Below are 17,061 nucleotides of genomic sequence, written 5' to 3'. Positions count from 1 at the left end.
TTCGACATCTTTCTGATGGGTGATTTTTCTTCCCACAATGAAGACAAGGATGGAGATCAAAACATTGATGTGTCAATTTCTCTAACAATGTTGGCACTTTTATCAATATTTTTAACTTAATAAAGAAATCCTAAACTCACAAACTAAATTGGTTTGGAGTACTTTGAAATATAAAATTTATCATTGAGTATAGGTGGCCAATGTTCATTATATGATTACTAGTAACGTTTAAAAGAAGGAATGGTGAAAATCATTGAGTTGGGACATGGGATTACCATGTAAAGTTTCAGTTTGCATAAGAAAGAGGTTGCCCCATCTCCGCGAATGAAACGGAAATCGCAGGTAGCTTCAACATTTCTCTCTTTTCCTTCACAACTTGAATAACTCCTCGAGGTATAAAGGTTCATTCCGAAGAACTTATTTCGAACCAAAAAGCAAAATGAGTTTGTTTGGGGTTTTATTTTAATTTGCATCTGTGAATTTACTCTCCCCACCGAAAGGTGTAGGAGAGTTATGCATGTGCTCCCCCCATTAAGGTGTGGGAAAGTACCATCTTTTTTGGAATAACTTGTTCAAAGCTCTTTGTCAATTTCTCCAGACAGCTTTGTTTTTACCTCTATCTTGACCAAACTGTAGGACTTATGCAACTTCTTTACTTCTTGATTCCATCTCCAATGATTTATCCATCCATATTGAATTAATTTCTTAGATTATTTTACTTTCGACATCTTTCTGATGGGTGTTTTTTCTTCCCACAATGAAGACAAGGATGGAGATCAAAACATTGATGTCTCCATTTCTCTAACAACGTTGGCACTTTTATCAATCTTTAACTTCATCAAGAAATCCTGAACTCACAAATTGAATTGGTTTGGAGTACTTTGAAATATAAAAGTTATCATTGAGCATGGGTGGCCACTGGTCATAATATGCTTATTGGTAACATTTAAAAGAAGGAATTGCGAAAATCATTGAGTTGGGACATGGGATTACTAAGTAAAGTTCTAGTCTACATAAGAAAGAGACTGCCCCGTCTCCACAAACGAAATGAAAATCGCAGGTAGCGTCGACATTTCTCTCTTTTCCCTCACAACTTGAATAACTCCTCTGGGTATAAAGGTTCATTCCCACAAACTTATTTCGAACCAAAAAGTAAAATGAGTTTGTTTGGGGTTTTATTTTAATTTGCATATGTGCTAAGTATGGTTAGGAGATTTTTTCAATGTGTTTTTAAAGTATATTTTTGGGATGAATGAAGAAAATTGGTGTAAATTAAATATTTTTAAATAGTTTATTTTTACGTTTTTGATTTATAGTTGATTTTATTAGGATTAGGATTAGTAATGGATTAATAATTCACTTTCTATTAATTAATTGTTTGACTCTATTTATTATATTGTTTTATATACTAATTTTTAGTATTGTGGAAGTTAAAATATATATTTTTTCTTTTTATAAGGAAATTATATTATTAATTTATTTGAATTATTGAATTTTATTTATCTATTATATTATTTGTGGATATATTTAAAATGTTCTTATGCAAGTGCAAGTAAGGTTTTGAGATTTTGCTAAGTTTAATGTTAAGAATTTGGGAGAGTGAGACAAGACAAGAAAACTAGCGGAAAAGGCTTGAACCCATCTATTCTAGTATATTGATTTCAAAATTTAATTTATAATACATCAATTACCATTCAGGATCTTTTAGGTCTAGGTCTAGATCACACTCACAACTTATTAGTGGATCATCAAAACATCTCATCAAGATAAGATTTACAAGTCATGACTGTTGTATTCTTAGATTTTGTGATTATTTAGGAACTCATAGTCTAACATCTCCCCTCGTACCACCGCCCCCCCGCCCCCCCCGCCCCCAAAAAAAAATCACAAGTTCAAATAATTGTACCAATAACGTGTTATCTTCACTGTCTAAAATTATTGAACTAAGTTTCAATGAAGATATGCCTGAAAACTACCAATATTTGAATATCGAGGAAGTGAACAATTGTTATGTCCAAATATTTCAGTTGAATAATTGAAATCATTTTATATTGAGGAGACCAGTTACTATGCATGAATTCCCAATTGAAGACTAAATGCTAATAAGACCTCGAAAATTATATGTGATGTCCACCCTTGTTAGGTGCAAGGTGAGAAGTTTTTCAATAGTTCATTCTTGAAAGGATCCAAGCTAGTGCTTTGGATTCTTTAAGTGGTGGTTTTTTTGGTTGACCACTAATCGTCTTCCATAGAAACTGGTGGTTTATGGTTTACCATTAACCAATCTACTTTGAATAATGAGGTGGCTTGTGGATGGCCACTAACCAATCTTCTTTGAATAAGGTGGTGGTTTTTGGATGACCACTAACCAATCTACTTTCAATAATATGGTGGCTTTCAGATGACTATTAACCTATATGCTTGATTTGAATAATGTGGTGGTTTTTAATTTACCACTAACCAATTTGTTTTATTAATTTACTCTCCCCACCCAAAGGTGTAGGAGAGTTATGCATGTTCTCCCCCCATTAAGGTGTGGGAGAGTACCATATTTTTTTTGGAATAACTTCTTGAAAGCTCTTTATCTATTTCTTCATACAACTTTGTCTTTACCTCTATCTTAACCAAACTGTATTATGCAACTTCTTTACTTCTTGATTCCATCTCCAATGATTTTTTTTTTTGGGTTGTGGTTCACGGACACCCTAGTCAACGGGTGGCGCTACGTCCACAGAAAAATCTAGGCTGATCGACCTCGAAGGGAATCTAGCTCCGCAGCCCACTAGCTAGGCCTAACCCCAAGGGCTTTGGGGAGAATGGACCCCGTGACCTCCCGATGGCGAGGCACGAATTTTGACCAACTAAGCTAACCCTTGGGGCTCCATCTCCAATGATTTATCCATCCATATTGAATTAATTTCTTAGATTATTTTGCTTTCAACATCTTTCTGATGGGTGATTTTTCTTCCCACAATGAAGACAAAGATGGAGATGAAAATATTGATGTGTCCATTTCTCTAACAATGTTGGCACTTTTATCCAAGATGGAGATCAAAATATTGATGTGTCCATTTCTCTAATAATGTTGGCACTTTTATCAATCTTTTTGACTTCAATAAATCTTGAACTCACAAGTTGAATTTATTTGAAGTACTTTGAAATATAAAAGTTATCATTGAGTATAGGTGGCCATTGTTCATTATATGATTACTGGTAACGTTTAAAAGAAGGAATGGCGAAAATCATTGAGTTGGGACATGGGATTACCAAGTAAAGTTCCAGTTTGCATAAGAAAGAGACTGCCCCATCTCCGCGAATGAAACGGAAATTGCAGGTAGCATTGACATTTCTCTCTTTTTTCTCACAACTTGAATAACTCCTCGGGGTATAAAGGTTCATTCTGACGAACTTATTTCGAACCAAAAAGAAAAATGAGTTTTTTTGGGGTTTTGTTTTAATTTGCATCTGTGAATTTACTATCCCCACCCAAAGGTGTAGGAGAGTTATGCATGTGCTCCCCCCATCAAGATGTGGGAGAGTACCATTTTTTTCGAATAACTTGTTGAAAGCTCTTTGTCAGTTTCTTCAAACAGCTTTGTCTTTACCTCTATCTTGACCAAACAATAGGACTTATGCAACTTCTTTGGTTCTTGATTCCATCTCCAATGATTTATCCATCCATATTGAATTAATTTCTTAGATTATTTTGCTTTCGACATCTTTCTGATGGGTGCTTTTTCTTCCCACAATGAAGACAATGATGGAGATCAAAACATTGATGTGTCCATTTCTCTAACAACATTGGCACTTTTATCAATCTTTTTAACTTCATCAAGAAATCCTCAACTCACAAATTGAATTAGTTAGGAGTACTTTGAAATATAAAAGTTATCATTGAGCATAGGTGGCCACTACTCATTATATGATTATTGGTAACGTTTAAAAGAAGGAATGGCGAAAACCATTGAGTTGGGACATGGGATTTCCAAGTAAAGTTTGAGTCTGCGTAAGAAAGAGACTACCCCATCTCTGCGAATGAAACGAAAATCGCAGGTAGCGTCGACATTTCTCTCTTTGCTCTCACAACTTGAATAACTCCTCGAGGTATAAAGGTTCATTCCAACAAACTTAGTTCTAGCCAAAAAGCAAAATGAGTTTGTTTGGGGTTTTATTTTAATTTCTGTTTGTGCTAAGTATGGTTATGCGATTTTTTCAATGCGTTTTTAAAGTATATTTTTGGGATGAATGAAGAAAATTGGTGTAAATTAAATATTTTTAAATAGTTTGTTTTTACGTTTTTTTATTTATAGTTGATTTTATTAGGATTAGGATTAGTAATGGATTTATAATTGGTTTTATAAGGATTAGGATTAGTAATGGATTAATAACTCACTTTCTATTAATTAATTAATTGACTCTATTTATTATATTGTTTAATATAGTAATTTTAGTCTTGTGGAAGTTAATATATATTTATTAATTTATTTGAATTATTGAATTTTATTTATCTATTATATTATTGGTGGATATATTTAAAATGTTCTTATTCAAGTGCAAGTAAGGTTTTGAGCTTTTGCTAAGATTTATGTTGAGAATCTGTGAGAGTGAGACAAGACAAGAAAACTAGCGGAAAAGGCTTGAAGCCATCTATTATACTAGCAATTGTCCGAAAACGTACAAAGAGAGGTCGATAGGATTATTAAATTGGAATTGTTGAATTTTTCTAGAAGAGTTAATTGGTTTGTGGAAAACCTTGTTTTCTTGGACTGGATTATTGTGCAATTACTTTTCAGAAACACATTGAATGTCTTATTTCATTTTAGAGTAAGTTAATTACCCAAAATCAAGAAACCTCTATAGATGGCCAAGAATATACGAAGAATGCATCTCATTCATATGCAATACCAAATCCATCTTTCCTTTTCTCTGAGTAAAATTTCAAAAGCATGAACACATGCCATTTCATAGGCACAATAAACCCAACTTCTGAAATTTCAATGCTTGGATGCATCCCATTCATATGCTACAGTAAACCCATATTTTCCTTAAACTTCAATCCATAAACACATCCATTCATGAGTGATAACAGAACCACAAAAAACAAAACCCAACCCTGCAATGCCAGAGCATTATCCCCATTCAAAAGCAAAGAAGTAGCAAATATAAACGAAGTGCACTAATCTCCACTTGGCAGTGAGATTGGTATTCTACTACAAACATGTAAAACAAATCTTGAATCTGAATGCAAACAGAGTCATTCCTGCATGTTATTGATTAGCATCTTGTTTATTACTTGACTTTATAATGATTTGGCAGATGTGTTGATGAAAAAAGTGATACATTTAAATGAACAATGTGGTATTTTAGCTGACATTTGAAATGGAATCAACATGTATCTGTTGTTGGGAATTAGACTTGGCACTGTTAAACAAATAAAAGTAGCCTTGAAACCAGATCTGGAACAGAGCTATTCATCACGGGATGATCTGGAAGAAGCTTGAACTCAGTTCTATAGTGATTGCAAAGACGTACATTTTTAATTCCACAGAGAAGGACCCATGTTGGCGAGACAAACAGGCGGGCCTACCGTTTATGGATCACTTGGTAATTACCAATTTCTAAAACACTAATTGTAGAAGAGTGTCAAGTTGATTTCCAACAGTCAAGTTGAAGGGTGGAAAAATGTCCACTCTACTATTGGCATTTATAAATGCCGAGAAAAATAATGTGATAGACATCAATAAATATTGATCATTCATGCCAGAAATGAAGAGCTACAATCAGGTAATAGTGACGGAAGAATGCAATACAAGAACTTGAAGTTGCAAGGCAACTCATGCCATAAATGATAAAATAATATAAAGATGACACATAGATGTATCAACAAGGGCTACTTAAAAAGTCAAATGTGCTGCAAAATTGTAGTGCGATTAGCTAAGTACAGAACCAACAAACAAGTGCACCATAATACAAAATGCAATGGAGGGACCATGCTAGTCTTCTCCGTATGATTCTTCGGTTGAGAGTTTGAATCCATCCATGTGCATCTTAGAATGTTGGCACGATCCCATGTTCCTTATGCCTTGCCTAGGATTTTGATTCAGAAGGATGCACTGCAATAAAACAATTATTACTGAGTAATAGAAGCAATTCATCAGCATTAGACACATATTAAATGGTAGTCTTAAGTATCAGATAACCATGCATAACAAATTAGACAGTAGCTGCAAACCCAACCTCTGTGATTATCTAAATTCTGCTACATTAGCTTAAAATACCTGACAGTATATCATTTAAATAGCCTAAGGAGGTACCTTTAAAAAGAGGCAAAACTAGAATTTCATCTTAATTATTTCCATTGATCCTTAATAGAATTCATTGTTGATACCTCATTATCCCCTTTATTGTTGACTAAAAGGATGAAAATTTCAAAAATCATTTGTTAGACATATGGCAAATGCAATGCTAACTTGCTAAGTACCAATCAACCATGCATAATAAATTACAGATCATCTACAATCTTTGAATAAAACTAAGTGACTAAATGCTGCCACATTAAATTTAAGAAATCTGACAAGTATCTCCTTTCACTTACCTTAGAACTTTACGAATAGGGAAAACAAGGTTTTCATCTGGTTATTTCTTACTCATCAATAAATGAATTCATTACCAATATGTACTGGAAAGTGGCAATAAATAGATGAAACCATGATGGAGCTTAATCTACTTTATTGGCACTGAAACCCACACTATTTGGCATAAAGAAAGGTATTGGAAAACACATGTGGGTATGTTAAATTTGAGTACCAGCAAAAATATCAATTAGTGGGGCAGACAGTATGAGAGGCCAAAATCTGACAAGGGTCCCAGAGAAAGCAATCACAACAATTAACACAAACAACGAAGTTTCAAATCAAAGCACAGGCACCAGATGGAAATCAGACAAACAAAAAAGCCACAACTTAAACTAATTTGGGAAGCAGATGAATATAGGATAAATATGGTTGATCAGTCCAACAGACCAATAATAGATACTGGCAAATGGGAGGAGTGATATAATAGATCATAGAACCAATGAGCATGAACAACTTTAACAAACATTCAAAATATTTAAGGTGTCAGAGGACAAAGATAACTGATCAGACCAACAGTTCCATGAGACATGATCTTGCAACAGGGGCACAACAAATGATGATGAATATCGCTTGTCCTAGCAGCACATTAGAAGCTCTCAATTTAGTGTCTACTTATTCATGGCTATATCATCAATACCTGGTATGCATGGAGGTATTTAGTCAGTTTTTCAGTTCTTCTGTCGCAGTCAAAATTTTTGTAAGGTTGAGAGTTGTAACCATAAGTCAGGGTAATTCATGGAGTTCTTTCAAGTTTCAAGGACCTATGCATGTGACTATTTTTCTGATTAATGTCTATTAAAAAATGCTTTACTGATCTCTTGAATGAATGTATGTGAGAGATGAATTTTGCAAGCCTAAGGAACTGAACTACAGTACAATGTAAAATATTACGAAAAAATTATACAAATGAGATAGCAATATAGATACAGAACTAAAATTCTATAGCAATAGAGATATAGAATTTATCTCAGGTAAGAAATTACATAATAAGTGCGTCATAGCAAAATGAAGAAGATAAATCATTCAAGAATTACCTATAAGATTGAGTAGAGGCGTGAAGGCTTTTTGTAGAATGTGAATTATTCCATGAGTGGAGGAGGCGTGGAGGTTTCTTTGTTGATGTGAATGACATACTTGCTGACACTCATAATGTATCATTTTCAGAACCTTCACTGAAGAATATGGGGCTCCAAAGACTTGCCAAAACCATTTTAATTTTTACGATGCAGCTGAAGGAGTGGTTCTTGTCTCAAAAAGCTGTTGCAACATTGTTTCATCAAGTTTCACAAAAGATAAATTCAAAGTTCATGGTATATGAGAAGAAAGAAAGAAGAAACTGTAGCATATTACATTGAAGAAAGTGGAACATGCTCCATGGCAATCCAACAACCTACAGAAGAGCTATGTGAAATAGAAAACAAAACATTGAATTACTACCTTGAGTTAAACATCCTCATTTCATAAATATAGAAAGATGCTTATTAGCGGATGTAAGTATGACACTTGCTGAAAGCCCCATTTTCATCTTTACTCTTTGCCCTTTTTGAGGTACCAGGAACTCCAAATATTTGCCAAAACCTGAGTGTTTCATCTGCTGCAGCTGATGCAATTGTGTACCCATCAGGGCTCTGAAGAGGTAAGGCATAAGAAGGATCACGAGGACAAATCCATTCATAAAACGAAAGATGAATGCATAGGTACTCATAAAAATAAATCAATTTCCATACCTGTGCTAGATGAAGAACTCGAGAAGTATGACCTGTAAGTTCAGTAATCTTCACCATAGATGGGTACTTCCATAAGGTTAACTGGTTCTGACTAAATCCATGTGAACTCAGTAACTCACGTTCATGCCTATTCCAGAGTAATGAACAAACTTGGGAATGAGTGTCTACAGTATTTAAGCAGGCACCTGTGTGAGTATTCCAAAACTTTATAGACATGTATGCACTCCCTCCACTAGATGCTAAAAGATTGCTTTGGAAGGGGCACCATGCCAAGGCCTTGATTGTTGCACGGTGTTCATCTAAGCGGTGGAGATATTGAGAGGTAGAATTATGGGATGCCATGCTCTGATCCCAAATGTACAATAGATTGTCATTCCCCCCACTTGCAAGTTGTTGGCCAGAAAGAGACCATTTCAATCCACAAACCTCCTAGTCATGCCCTCTGTATGTTTGAACAATGTGCTCTCACATACGAACATCATGATTGATTATGATCCCATCCCGTCTTCCTGTCGTAAGAATAGGACCATTCCAAGCAAGGGCACCAACACGTGCATGATGACCTTTCAATGCTCTTAACTGCAATTTTATCCATGTCAAAATTTGGAGATTTCCATTACATTAGAATGAAAAAACCTTAAAGAGATAAGGAGATTTTATTTACCTGTTTATCAGATGAAGAGTCCCATAGCTGTATAACAGAATTATTCAACCCAATGGCAATGTGCCTCCCATCAGGTGCCCAGCTAACACTAGTAACAGGGCCTTCTTCATCGTCTGCAATTAGAAGCTCCGATATAGAACTATTTGAAGCATCCCACAGGTATACAGTATTGCCAAGGGCTATGGACAACACATTGTTCAAACTCCAGTCCAGTAGGTTCAAAAAATAATCATCCACAAGGTCTGGTGCATCCAGAGTTCTATCTACAGACTATAATCAACATGGATAAGTTAAAATATTAAGAAAAAAAAGGTAAATGGCCCAAGGACAATTGTTCTGAGATGGGCATATCCAGTGTACTAATAACGAAAGCCCCAAACACTATTCTGTTTGACTGGATTCCAAGGTTATATTTAGAATGCAAAAGCAGGTAAATATCAATGGCTGGGATTAAAGTTTCATTCACAAAAGGTATTTTTCAGTGCTGAAATAATTTGTAAATATTTTTAAAAATTGGATTGGGGTGTGGTAGCAAATTCAGCATTAAGTGAAAAAGTATAAGGAGACTGCAAACAATCCACCAAATGGAATATTACTGCATTAACAAACACAAGCCATTTTGTACAATCTAAAAGGGCTTAAGGGTTTGGTTTTCTTACACAAGTAAACATCAACGGAAGATCTGGTTCTCAAAGCATTATATATAATGGAATATGATAGTGACCCTTTTTCTGGCCTTCTTCGGCCGCCTTTCACCCGGGAGGCTTCATGCTCGCACACATAAAGAAGAATGTCGACTTCAAAAGCTGCAACGTTGTCCTGCGGTGGAACAAAATTGGACAACCCAGTTCCGGAAATAGGATCTGCCTAAGATTTCCCCCAGTGGCAATCTGATCAGAGTTTTTGCATAACAGGGCCAGGTACTTTATGCGCCCTCTACTTTATAACCCATATACAATTTGCGCCCCACCCCTAAACCCTGGAAAACCTTATTTTACCCACACTTAGGTCATTTTTTCCAGAGAATATACACATCAGTTTCTTCATACGCATACTCCAAATGCAAATCCTCATGGGGTACTTTCTCCACAGTGAAACAATTAGGAGAAATATGCGAAAAAAGATGATGGGCTTTTGTAGATTGTATCTGATAACCTAATAGAATTATAGTATTCACTCTAGAAAGGGCATTCAAGGTGGAAATCAAAGGCTCCACAGTATTCTCCAAATAAACAACATCCGTGACAATAATGAAATCAAAGGGAGGCTTCAGTACCTGAATCTGTTTCTCGTTGTTCCAATAGAGCTGAGAAATCTTCACTCTTCCAATGCTGGATCCCGAGAATATACACATCAGTTTCTTCATACGCATACTCTGGATGCAAATCCTCATGGGGTATTTTCTCCACAATGAAATAATTAGGACAAATCTGCCAAAAAAGCTAATGGGCTTCTGGACATCGTATCTGATAACCTAATAGAATTACAGCATTCGCTCCAGAAAGGGCATTCATGGTGGAAATCAAAAGCTCCACGATATTCTCCAAATAAACAACATCTGTGACAACAATGAAATCAAATGGAGGCTTCAGTACCTGAATCTGCTTCTCATTGTTCCAATACAGCTGAGAAATCTTCACTCTTCCAACGCCGGATCTTGGTTTTCCGGCTGAGGCGAGGGAGGTCGCCGTCGTGTTTTTCTTCATGTTGCGTTTGAGGGCGGGCAGAACAGGGGTGATGTCGGTCAAGACCACGTCGAGGCCGAGCAGGGCCAGGCCCATTCCAGCGACGCCGCAGCCAGTCCCGAGTTCGATTCCGCGTTTGTTCTTGAGAGCACTAAGCTAAAATTCGAACAAAAGAACTATGAGCACCTAAGTGAACGATTTCTGAACAATAAAACAAGGCTGTAAACAGGGTATACTGAATAACCAATGGCTAGGTCGTGCACAACAGATTGCATAGTAGAAACGAGACACATCATTGCAGCAGAGCGTGGAAGAGAACAGGAAGAGCAGAAAGCGGAAACAGGAGGAATGGAAATGGTCGTGGAAAAAAATAGGGAGAGCAGAGAGCTGAAGAGGAGAAACAGAAATGGAGTTGCATGACAAATGTCAACCATATGGGAGTTGAAGGTGCACGCCAGCTGTCAAGCAGAGAAACAAAGTGTAGACGAAAAGCTCACTCAAAGGAAGGCCTATCGGCCTAATTATATTGATTTCAAAATTTAACTTTATAATACATCAATTACCATTCAAGATCTTTTATGTCTAGATGTAGATAAGACTGACAACTTATTAGTGGATCATCATGACATCTCATCAAGATAAGATTTACCAGTGATGGCAATTGTATTCTCAAATTTTGTGATTATTTAGGAACTCACAGTCTAACATCTCCCCCTCCCCCCCAAAAAAAATAAAAATTCACAAGTTCAAATAATTGTACCAGTTGTTAGCGCTTGAAATTTCACCTCAGGCTGAGAAAGGTAAACCTCAAGGCAACATCAAACCACTTAGCCTCGTAGCTAGCCCTACGGGGCTGGAGAGGGCTCTCTCCGGTCTATCTCGGTGAAATCTTCAATGGGCGAGATGACCAATAGGGAAACACTGATTTTAGGCTAGTAAATTGATAAAAAAGGGTTTTTTAATAAAATGATGGGGTTTTTCTGGGCTGCATGGGAAAAGTAACAGCTTGAACAGAGAAATATAATAAAAAACACAGATTATCGACTGAGGCAAGGTAGGAAAGAAATTTAACATCAAATTGAGATTAAATGGGATGGCAAGACTGCTGAGGAGCTGACAAGGGCATAGAAGATGAATCCTTGTCAAACAGAAGAAAACATGAAATATTGAACAAACTTAAAGGCAGAGCATACAAATGATGAATTCTACCTTAACACTTCATTTGTTCAATTAGAAATGATCATGAAGTGAAATGAAACATAACAGTTTACATATGAAACAGAAGAAAAACTTATGCTAACTTTCATACCACAGGAATCTCAGAAGTCAGAGCTGTGTAATTTCATTAGAAATCTCTATCAAAAACTGTACAATGAAACTCTGTTACACACACCTCTCAGCACTTAGAATTCTCTCCCCCACTCTCTAACCAAATGATTTTGTTTTTGATACATTAAATAAAAAATCTGTTAAAACAAAACAAATCGACCCCCAAGACAAGGGATTTGTTTTTTCATTATTAATAAATAAAACTAAAAAACAAACACTCAGCGCTTTTGAAGAGAGAATAGCGCTCCTTCCACTCGAATCTGTTGAATCTGATGAAGAGGTGGCATTACAGGTGTCCATCCCATTTACTGAAGATAAACACAGGCAATCGAATCTTGCATGCCACTTTGCAAACTGCGCCCCAAATCTCTGGAAATGCGTTGGCCGGTTTACCGAAATTAGGAAAAGATTTTGATAATCTGGAGTAAATCCACCGCATATATCGGATTGAATGCCGGAGTATTCAATTGCCACAACGCAGAATCCAGACCCCCCTACAATCTTTCTAATCCAATAATGATGGGCATATCTGTTGAGCATGGTATAGTACCGATGAAACTAACGCATGAATCTACGCGTCCAGGCATTTGCGTCGTTTGTTGAATGAGAAACGACAAAGACTGATCTTTCCAGATGTCCCCGGCCCCTTTTGACATACACATGTTTGTAGAAGGTGGACAAGAAGATACGACAAACGGAACAGAAGTACCTGGACAATCAATATTGATCACATGATTTTTGTTCAGAAGATCATTTCCCACCTGAAGTGGATACATCATGATCTGTTTCGGCATTATTCTCTTTATCACATTAACAAATGACAGAACCAGAATCCTTCCCATTTTCTACATTGGTTTCTCCACATCTCAAGTTTGTTTGAGACGAACTATCTCGTGCAATGAACCCTGTTGGTTGATCCCAGCGGCTCTTCCGCTTTCAATCTTTTGTCCCTCTCTTCCATACGATGCCCAACCTTTAATACGTTGTTGTAATCAAGACCCCAAGGAAATCGACCTCTTATCTCTCTGTCTTTCTGCCTTTGTCACAGCTACATTAAAGTCACATGGATCCACTCGATTGAGAATACACATGTACAACCAACCAAATGAATGTGTCCTCTGAAATTTGAATCTTTGCTACAAGAAAAGCTCACACAGTCATCAAGGAAGAAGAGCACTCAGTTCTGTGCAAACAATGGTTTAGTCTCTCCTCAAACATAATAGAGGCCAGTTGCCTCAACCAACAAGGGAATACGGCTCCCACAACTCCAATCCATCCTTCAAACAATGGTAGTCGCACAGCCCACCACAATAAATTCAAACCCTTCCTCGAAGATTAAACTCTTGCTCCTTATTAAGCCATAAACCCTCCATTTATTATAGTCAACATGGCCCTTGGTAATAGTGAAGAAATTTTCCTTTTAGCTAAGAGAGCAGTGCCAGCACACATTCAATTTTTCCCTATTACACCAATAGAACTCGACCTCTATTTCTCGTTCTGAACCCATTCCCTTTAGCAATATGGAGTTTCGCAAAACCTCCTTCCTTTGAGCTTAAAAACATTTAATCACCAACAATTTGAGTTTCACATATGCCGGGTGCCATGCTCACAATCAAGTTTCCTATATCTTCTAGTAGATGATAGATTACACGGCGGAGCCTTATATTTATCTTTGCTTGACAAGCTGTTGCATCTACAGAACTTGACATGTTGCGTATATTGAAACCTACAATGACAGCCCCATATTCTTGGGCTAAATCAACATCAACTTGAGAGATTGCCCCAACTCCTGTATGAACAATATTAACAAGCACCTGAGAACTATTCAGGCTTTTCAATGTATCTGTTACAGCTTGAACAGTACCCTGCACATCAGCCTTAACAATAAGTGTCATTTCAACCATTTCCACTTTCTCTGATGTAAATATCTTGAATGCTACTAGAGTAGGGAGGCGGAAATAATTAGGCATAGGCACATCCTCCGTTCAATTATCCTTCAACCGGTCCCAACACCACCAAAAGTTTGCCAGAAACTTTTCTTGAGATATTTCGAATCTTTCCTTTAGTTCCAGCAACATGGATAACCTTGAGCTGCGATAAAGAATCCTCTAACTCTAGCATCTTCAAATATTCAAACATGATAAGAAATTCATTGGCTATATTGGTGCTGTTAGATGAAATTACATCTATGGCTGCCTCATACGATAAAGACAGAGAACTCTGATTTTGTCCAGCTGCCGAACCTGCACCAACATGTTTGGTTTTTTTTTAAACTGTTATATTATCAAAACATAAATGAATTTGAAGCAGATTGTTGAGTGGAGCTAGAAATGCGGGCTTGTTGATTGCCAGAGCCTGTTCATAAAGCTCTTCATACTGAGTAGCAGAAGAATCCCAGCTAAAACCTATTGTCATCGCCTTCTTAAAAGTTCTAGCCACCAATTTGGCTTCTTTCTATAGTAATGCATGGTCTAGTCCTTGTTCATCAGCTACGGAGAATGTAAATCCATTTCTAACTTTTGCAGGGATTGTCTCATCATCCACATGAAAAACACTGTCATTTGAAGAACTGTAGAGCTTTGGAACATCATGACAAATTACATATTAATGATTTCTTCTTCAAAACAGGGTTTTGAAGAAGAATCAATCTCACATTTGACTTGACAAGACGGAGTCTAACATCGGCTCCACTTGGGATGGCAGCTGCCGCTTTTTGGAGGTGCCAAGAACCACAGAACTTTGGGAGAGCAGACAGTGCCTCCACCCATTGGGCAATGGATTCATCATCAACACAACTCTTGACTCATTTTCAAACTGAAACTGAACTCAAACTGATTTGATCTCAGAACTGAAATGACTTAACAATCTTCAAGCAAACTAAAACAAGATGTTGCCCTTATGGATGCTTATTTATTTACAAAAGCTACCCTACTTTGCTGCACAAACAATAGATCAGGTAATACTAAAATGCCATATTAACCATTCAAGTAAACCTGAAAATGATGCCGCTCGAGAATGCTTCCACGAGGTCACAGATGTAATTGCTGGCAGCCCTTCATGCACGTAATGACCCTGGTCACGGAAAAGACAGCCTGATCTGTCAATCAAACTGAAAAACACGTCCATATATGCCGCAATAGGATCACGGAAGCCAGACTCTGTTGGCTGTCCCAACTCTGCAATACATACTTCCAGCTGCACATTGTCAATGTATACATCTGTAGGCAAGTCTGTTGTTTCTTGTTGCGAAGGAGGAACTTTTTAGGGTCTTGGAAATCATATGACTGGATTTGCTCATTTAAACATTGAATCTTCTTTTCGATTCTATCAACAACTAACTCACAGACACTAGTTTTAAACCAAGGGAACTTTGGAGATTTCAACAAACGAAGGAAGATACTGAAAAATTCTTCATTAATTTCAATATCCACTAACCATTCTCTAAATTCGTTTAGAGCTTCACACAGGGCAGGGTTTGCCACATACCCCACCATTGCATAAATGGATCAGCAAGCGTTGGAATGTCTGGATCGAGTTGGAGTCGCCAGGTGAATGGTTCAGCCTGCATAAGTGTCTGACTGCTGTCCACCATCAGCATCAGATCTGCACCTTGATTGCATGTACTGGGACAAGACAATCAACAAATTGAATGTTCTCCCCAGTATGGTCGCCAGTATGTTAGCGCTTGAAATTTCACCTCAGGCTGAGAAAGGTAAACCTCAAGGCAACATCAAACCACTTAGCCTCGTAGCTAGCGCTACGGGGCTGGAGAGGGTTCTCTCCGGTCTATCTCGGTGAAATCTTCAATGGATGAGATGACCAATAGGGTAACACTGATTTTAGGCTAGTAAACTGATCAAAAAGGTTGATTTGGGGTTTTTAGGGTTTTTGGTGGCAAATTGAGGGGATGACAATTTTGGGTGCGGGGATTGGACACAGTTTCTGCAGGGGGTTCTTTGGGGCGAGGTAGGAGACAGTATTGATGCTTTTGATTGAGGTGGATGGTCAGGAATGACAGGTGAGGACCTAAGGAGAGCAAACAATAACTTTGAATTCTCCTTAAACAGTAGAAAACATTGAAATTAAACAAACTTAAAAGCAGAGCATGACAGCCATGAATTCTTACTTTAACACTTCGTTTGCTTAATGTGCAGAAGGAAAAGAAAGGAAATGATTCACATAAAACACTTACAAGTACATAGAGAAACACACCATCAATACATGTAACCACAAGAATCCCAAAAAGGACTGCAAAACCCTGGTCTTCCTTAGCCAAAAATTGCAGAGATACAGTGAATAATACAATGATAGCTTCTCCCTCAAGAGTCCAACCATGAAAATGAGCAAGAAAGTACATAATATAGATCATCTAACCTCTTTCCCTGCCTCCATGGGTCGAGATCACTATCCTAGGAGCTGTTTCAACCACTTCTAAACTAAGCACTACAAACTAGGCAGTCAAAACAACTTGCCTCTATAAGTTAGGAAACCAATTCATTCATTTAATTTTCACCTTTTTCATGAATGAATCTTCTAGAAGATGTACATAAGAGTAAAAGTGTCAATAAAGTACAATAATTACATCAAATAAGATAATAATCCACCCCAAAAAGTCAAACAAGGTCAAACTGCGTTTTTCTAAGCTGTACAGTGAAATCTGGAGAAGTTTGCCTGACGGGTCGCGCGCCTCTGCCTGACGGGTCACGCGCCTTTGGGACCACATTTGGGGCACTTCCCGGTGTCCAAACTGAGCGAGAGTAGGCTTGTTGGAGAGGTCTGTGAGTCTACTTTCCAACCCAACTAGAATTTCTGAATTTGGTGGTCATTTGCCGCTCCAAAGTTGCAATCTCCCAAGACTGCTTTCTGCAACTCAAAAATGTGGCAGAAAGTCAATTTTTGCTTGTTTTTTGACTTTCTGGAGGCCCAAAACTTCATAAAATCTCAAGTCCATTGATGAGCATATGTAACTTCTCATGAAAAATCTGGAAATGCTAAGTTTTTGCAAAATGGAGTTGCCATGA

The 17,061-nt window shown here is 37.3% G+C and overlaps 1 pseudogene; it reads right to left on the bottom strand.

Moving 5' to 3' along the window:
* Positions 1 to 5,870: 5,870 nt before the first annotated feature.
* Positions 5,871 to 14,824, bottom strand: LOC149169638 (cell division cycle 20.1, cofactor of APC complex-like; annotated as a pseudogene).
* Positions 14,825 to 17,061: the final 2,237 nt, after the last annotated feature.

Source organism: Pinus tabuliformis, chromosome 4_2 (genome assembly GCF_031772625.1).
Source record: "Pinus tabuliformis cultivar Carrire ecotype Pingquan chromosome 4_2, CPIR1, whole genome shotgun sequence".
Lineage (NCBI taxonomy): Eukaryota > Viridiplantae > Streptophyta > Pinopsida > Pinales > Pinaceae > Pinus > Pinus tabuliformis.
Note: the sequence above shows the minus strand (reverse complement) of the source record. Positions and strands in the feature narration are given on the sequence as shown.